Below are 7,384 nucleotides of genomic sequence, written 5' to 3' on the forward strand. Positions count from 1 at the left end.
GGAGCATTTTCAATAAAGTAATAAAATTTTTAAGACAAAAATACGCTTTTGTTTTAAAAGACAGTTGAATTTTCAACAGAAAACTTCATTTTCAACAAAGAAAGATGATTTTTCAACCAAAAGGACGAATTTTCCATACTTCCATACAAGAAGGCGAATACGCAACAAATTTTTTTAATTTTTGACCAATAAAGATAACTTTTTAAGTAAATAGTTCCATATTCGATCTAAAAAGATAAATTATCAAACAAAATATAATAAACTTCTACTAAAAAATGTACATTTTAATCCAAATAGTTCAATTGTCAAGATAAAAAGATGTTTTTCTTTTAGATGACAGTTGAATTTTCATCAAAAATATTAATTTTCATCTAAAAGTACGAATGTTCAGCAAAAAGTTTGTATTTTGAATTAAAAAAAGATGAAGGAACATTCGCAACTTTCATTTTTTTGAAAATTTGTGTCAATTTATGTGAAATTTATAAAAAAACATCATATTTCACATTATACCAACAGCGAATTTTACAGACATAACCTATATTAATTGACAATTTCCAATAAGAACAAACAAGAAATATTTTGTTCACTACCAGAAAATCATAATTATGCCCTAAAACATTTCCACAATAGCTTTTGACTTCTATAAATTCAATAAAATATTATTATTGAAGTTTTTATTCACATACAAAATGATGGTTAAATTTGGCAGCTGAACGTAATTTGGAAGCAATTTGAATTTTTTGTGGGTTATGTCGGTACGCCTGTAAGAATTCAAAATATTCAATCGGTTGGTTTTCCACTTCCACCAAATCTGACGTCCGCGTACAACGTTGCCAAACTGCCCGTCAATTTTCGCCAATAAGTTGACCTTCACGACTTCAAAATGAATTAATATATATTAATTGGTGGTGAGTTTTCAGTTAATTATTTTTTTAATCTCTAAAAAGAAACATTTACTCTATCATAATTTGTCTGATTAAATATTTCGGTTCCTTAAATAAAAATCTCCGATTTATATGGTTCTGTTAGGTTAGGTCCATAATACAATGTTTATTGATTTAAAAGTTTATATATTCAACGAAAGGTGGTTAAAAATTCTTATATTCAAACAAATATAGCGAAATTAATACAAGTTACACATATCTTAAGGATATTAAAAGGTCAAATTACAAAAAAATACATTAAACTTCAACCAAAAAGGGTTGCATTTTCGTTTAAATAGTTGAAATTTCATGCCAATAAATACACATTTATTAGAAAACAGTTAAATTTTCAACCAAGTAGCTGAATTTTCTAGCCAATAAATACAAATTTATCAAAATTAATTGAATTTTCAAATTAAAAGGACGAATTTTCTTCCCAAAAAGTCAATTTTTCAACAAAACATTAAAATTGTCGGCAAAAAAATGACTTGCCGAATATTTTAATATTTACCCTTGAAAGATGAATTTTTAATGAAAGAATCGAATTAAAAAAATAGTTACATTCAAAAAAATAGTTGAATGTTAAAGAAGGTGATTTTACCACAAAAACATTAAGTTTCAATCCAAAAGGACAAATTTTGTATCCGAAAAGTCTTGAAAATTACAAATATTTTACAAACAAATAGAAAATTCGGTTTTAGTAATATATCAAAAAATATTTCCAGTCGTTTTACATTTTCACTTTATACTACTCAATATCGCACTGATTAGAAATATATTTTATCGTCTGTAAAATTTCCATAATTTCAAATTAAATTATAGTTTTGAATGCGCAATTCTAAAACAGTTTAATTTTTGAGGTTTTGAAACTAAAGTTCATCCTTAAATTAAGTTTTATATTAATTTTTGGAGGTTTCGAATCTAAAATGTTACAATTTTATATTTTTAAATTCAAAATTTCAGGATAATTCTGCTATTAAATATTTTAAAATTTCATATTAAAAACATCGACAGTTTTTAATTGAATGATTTTAGATGTAAATATAAAGCAATTTCGAATTGAAAAGCTTACATTATACAATTTTAAAAATTTAATTGAAGATTTAAGCAAGTAAATTATTTCAAATTTAAAGATATTTAATTGGAAAATTTCAAGAAAAAGTTTCGATATTACAATTAAATTGGTTGAATTTTAGTAAGCCTAATTAGAAAATTATACATTTCTGAGCGTTTTAATTCTACTTCAAATAATTTACGTTTTTAAGAGTTTGAATATAAAAAGTTTTAATTTTACAATTTTTGGAGGCTAAAATTTTTTTCGGTTTTCAATTAAGTTCGCATTCTTTTATTTTTTAACGTTCCAGAGTTTAATTTTGTTTAATATTTAATGTTTCCCATTTTAAATTACTAGTTTCTTTAACATTTTTTTTAGAATTAATGTTAAATTATAATTTTTTTATGATATCTTATATGCATACAATTGAAAGTAAAATTGTTTAATTTTTAGCGTTTCGACTTGGAAATCAAACAACTTTATTACCTGAAAATGAATTACCTTTCAATTAAACAGTTGAGTTTTCAGTTTAAATTTATTTTGAAATTAAATTTATATTTTTTAGTCGAGAAGTCAGCTCGTTTTTTGGAAAATCGGCTTTTTGGTAGAAATGTATATTTCTGCGTTGAAAATTCAAACTTTTTGGTTAAAAATGCAACTTTTTGGTTGAGAATTAATCTGTTTTGGTGTGTTTTTAATGTTTTCACGTCCTTGGTTAAAAATTGAACTATTTTGTTGAAAAATCGTTTTTTTTTAATCAATTCATTAATTTTCTTAAAAATTCGTCCCTTAGTAGTAAAATAATCTTGGTTAAAATTTCACCTGTTTATGTTAAAAATTGAACCATTTTGTTACGATTTTTTTTAAATCAAAAATTCAACTTGTTTTGTTATAAATTCGTCTTTTTCGATCGAAAAATCATATTTCTTAGTTGCAAATGACCTTTTTGGTTGAAAAATTAACTACTATTTGGTTAAAAATTCAACTATTTGGTTGAAAAATTATTTTTCGCTTGCAAGTCCAACTATTTTATTTTTACTGCAGGTGTTTGGTTCAAAATTAATTTGTATTGAAAATTGATCTTTTTTGGTATAAAATTAATCTTTATATTGTTTAAAATTTCAACTGTGGTTAAAAACTCGACAAATTTCGATTTCATGTATCATGAATTTAAAGCGTTTCAGAATGAATTTAATATGGTACCTAAATTTTTTTTCTAAATTTATTCCCCTAATAATCCCCTATTTTCGTTTAAAAAATCACCCTATTTCCCGACGCGAATTGAATGTTTGTTTAATTCTGTAAAATCGGGAACAGTTTTTTTAGGGTTTCCTTGAAAAATTCTAAAACATTGAACACATTCTTCAGCCTGAATTGTCTTCTCACGTGTCTTTAAATTAGAAAGACTCTGGATTGAAAATCGTCCATTGTTAGAATTTGAATATGAACTAATTAATTTTTTAAACCGAATTTATAATGTTTTGTGCAAGCCGAAAAAATTTCTTTTTAACTGTAAAAATATAAAAATCAGAATAGATGATAAATTCTCGGAATTCATTAATTAAATCTCTTCGTAAAGTGAAGTTCCTCGAAGGGAAAAATCTAATCTCAAGACCTTCTCGTTGCCTCATAAAATGTATGCATGATATCGAGGGATTTCATTTACGCTTGAGTTTTGCTTGAGTGACATCTTTGACATTCCGAATTAAATAAATTGATGCTCTTATTAGGAGGCGATAAGGTTCATTTGTTCCCTCCAATAAGAATCCGGAATCTCTTATCATCCGGACTTCCCCCTTGGGTCAATTGCGAATAGTTACTCGATCTGGCAAATGTTTTCTTCTTTTTTTTTATTTATTTCAATAGAAATACGAAAACCTGAACGATTAAAAGTCTCTTACGCACGAGAATTCTGGTAGGGGAGAAATTTTCTTTTTCTTATCGGATTAACGGATGAATGCGCAATATTGAGGAGCGTCAATCAAATAACTATTGCAAATTCTTTATCTTTTAATTCTTATCTTTTAATTGCGACTTAAAATCTATCAGAGACACTAATGTCTTCATATCTATTTCAAGTTTAAAAGCAGTTAGAGAGAAAATATTGAAAGATTAAATGAAAAAGGAAAAGGTGTTCTCTGCTCAATTAGCGTTACGGAGAAATATCATGTGAATAAAAACAGATAATTTGATGACTCATGCCCTATAATCATTTTAATCATTCAATCACATCGGTCTAGTATCAACTGGATAAATGATTAGCAATGACGTCAATACTGGGCTGTCTTATAAGTGTTCGAAAAAAACCTTTTAAGTCAATTTCTAATTTCTTTTTTATATAAACTTCAAACTTGATGAAGTTTCGGATACTATTAATTAAACATCCAATGTTTTTAATTCGATAATCCAATTCGTCTCAAATTAAGATTATGGGAACTGACTAGCAATACAAAATAAGTATTGTAAATTTGAAATTGAAAAAAGAAACACAAATTATGCAACAAAATTGCACGAGGAAAAGAATTTTTTAATTTTGAAAGCTTTTTATTAAAGTTTTATTTTTAAAATTAATTTCATTAATTTTTTAATCTTCCCAATTCCGAGCCGAATTTTATTTCAGTCTACTTTTTTATTGTTATCCTATTTTATATTATTTTATAATACACCTACCCTTTTTCATTTATAACTAGATTTTTTTGATGTTCATAAACTAATGATTTTTTCATTATAATTTTGAGCTATGATGAATATTTTTCCAGCTTTGCGAAAATAGAAAAGCAAGTAAGCTGTGTGGGGATAAAATTTATAATCCTCAAGGCAAATTTACTCGGCCTGTTGATTCAAAGCGGTTGTAGCTGGCAGAGTGGCGGCACGCAGTCTACGCCTTTCCTATCATGAGCGCATACCACTGAAACCTATACACGGATAGATGTATGTACATATTTCTGTACTCGCCCTAGCGAAAGACACGAACGAATCATCGGTGTGATCAAAAATTGGCTTGTTAATCAAAGGTGCAAAATTGAAATTTCTTTTTTCTTTTTAAAAGAGTTTACAATAGCAGGCCTTGTTCTCACCACAATATTGACATTTTTTTGAGCTATTACACTGTTTTGCTACTGTTTTGAAAAAAATGATTCAAAGTAGGCGACAGCCCCACCATTCCCTTTGTCCTCTTTTCTTTCCTGTCCCTCCTTTGCCCCTCATCTAATCTCATTTCGCCTCATCACTTTAAAAAAATCTTGTCAAAATTCTCAAACAATTGTCCGTTAATGCCACTATTTCTCTACTTTTGCTAGAAAAAAAAACATTCATTACAACGGAGTAAAACTTGCAACCAAAACAGATTTTTCAATTAAATAGTTCAATTTTCAATCTAAAAGATGAATTTTCAACACAAAACATGAATTTTCTACCAAAAAATATGAATTCTCAACAAAAAGGTGCACTTTGAAACAAATAGTTGAATTTTCAAACAAGAAGAATAATTTTTTGCTAGAAAAGATGAATTTTCAACAAAATATGTACATTGTTATCCGAATAGTTGAATTTTCTACCAAGAACAATAATTTACTACTAAAACAGACGATTTTTCTACAAATTACATACATTTTGGACTAAATAGTTTCAACAATGGATGTGATATTCGTCCCAATTTTATTTGAATAACTTTTAGTTTATATTTTTTTTCATTTTTATCAATGTTCAACTAAATGCTTCAATTTTTTAACTAAAAAATATCATATAAAAAAAGTGGAGTACTTAAAATTTCATTTAACAGATAAATTTTCAGGTTAAAAAATTCATTTTTAACTGCAAAAAAACGAAGTTTCACCTGAAATTATGAATCATCAATTTAAAAAAATGAACTCTTAAGAAAGTACTTTAATTTTAAACGAAGGAGCTGAATTTTCAATATCACATGGAATAGTTTATATGTAAACAAAAATATATTTTAATTAAAAATAGAAAATAGTTGGATTTTAACAACAAAAACTAATTTTTAACAAAATACTTCAATCCTCAAATAAAGGAGATTACTTCTTAACCAAAAATTTGAATTTTTAGCCGAAAAATGTATTTTGTAAGAAAAAAGGAGAATTTTCAACAGAATATATTAATTTTCAACTAATTAGTTAAATTTTTTAGCGCAAAATATGATTTTTTCACAAAACAGAATTTGTAACATGAAATTTCTTTCTTAACCCTAACATATTAAGTTTCAACTAGACATTTGCATTTTCAACCAAAAAGGTTAAATCTCTAAACAGAGATAAATTTTGAAACCAAAAATGAATGTTTAAGAAAATAGTTAAATTTTCAACAACAACAAAATGTTAGTCTAGACAGAAAACAAGATATTTAAATTGAATTGTAGAATTTTCAAGTAAAAAATACGAATTTTTAAAGGAGCAGTTAAACTTTAAACCAAAAGGTATGATCTTTTAACAAAATTGTCAAGTTTTCAACAAAATAATGCAATTTTGCAAAAAAAAAACAACATGCCTTACCGAAAAAGGTATATTCTCAAACAAAAATTAAATAGTGGTCTTTTCAACAGAAAGGAGTGCACTTTCAACGAAAGATAGTTCGATTTTCTTATTTAGTTCTAGTACATATTTCATTTCACATTTACTTCGAAAAAAGAGAACAGAGGAGAATACTGAAAAAGGCTGGGAATCATGCGATAATTTTTGATACTTTGAACATATCAGGTTAGAAAACTGGAAAATTTTCTTAAAAATTTGATAACTTAAAAAATTTTATGACTTATTTTTACAATATTTTTTATCTCTAAAGTGAGTCCGATGCCTGAAATCAAGATCCGAATGAAATTTTCATTCCATTTCGTTATTGCGGATTAAACAAAATAATTTGTCTAAATCTGTAGATAGCGAATGAAAGTTAAGTAAAAGTATCGAAATTAATGTAAGGTTTCTTTTGTATGCCTGGTTTAATATTTATATCTCTTGATTTTTCTAATGAATTTCTAACTTGATTTTAATATTTTAGATGGCTTCAATTGAATTGGTATCTGAAATTCTAGAATATTCGGAGGACTGGGCAAGAATATTGAAATCGAGTGAGTAATAACAAATCGTAATAATATTTTTCAAATTGAGGAACTTCATACAAGAATGGTGTTTCGTTTTTTAGTTTTTTGGTTTTTTGTCATATTTGACTACGTTCCAGGATTAAGTCATTTAATGAACTAGCTCTCAATTTTAAACGAAAAAAAAACTGAATCGTAAACACAACGAGAAGGAAATGACAAATCGTAAAAGTTATTTCGATCAAATAGCCAATCGTAAAATTGATCTGAAAAGGAGTTATTAATTTTTTTTCAAGTCAGCGTTAGATTATGCAACAATGATTAAAATTAACGCATTGGAAAAAGATATCGAAA

The 7,384-nt window shown here is 26.4% G+C and overlaps 1 long non-coding RNA gene across 1 annotated transcript in view; it reads left to right on the top strand.

The window, feature by feature from the left end:
• Positions 1-822: 822 nt before the first annotated feature.
• The window catches only part of LOC117174257, a 137,242-nt gene continuing 130,680 nt past the window's right edge, over positions 823-7,384 (top strand). Inside the window, exons 1-3 of the long non-coding RNA XR_004467281.1 lie at positions 823-908; positions 4,737-4,991; positions 6,991-7,060. This is a non-coding gene — a long non-coding RNA (uncharacterized LOC117174257). The remainder of the gene's footprint in view (positions 909-4,736; positions 4,992-6,990; positions 7,061-7,384) is intronic.

The sequence above is a fragment of the Belonocnema kinseyi genome, chromosome 6, assembly GCF_010883055.1.
Source record: "Belonocnema kinseyi isolate 2016_QV_RU_SX_M_011 chromosome 6, B_treatae_v1, whole genome shotgun sequence".
NCBI classification, from domain to species: Eukaryota; Metazoa; Arthropoda; class Insecta; order Hymenoptera; family Cynipidae; genus Belonocnema; species Belonocnema kinseyi.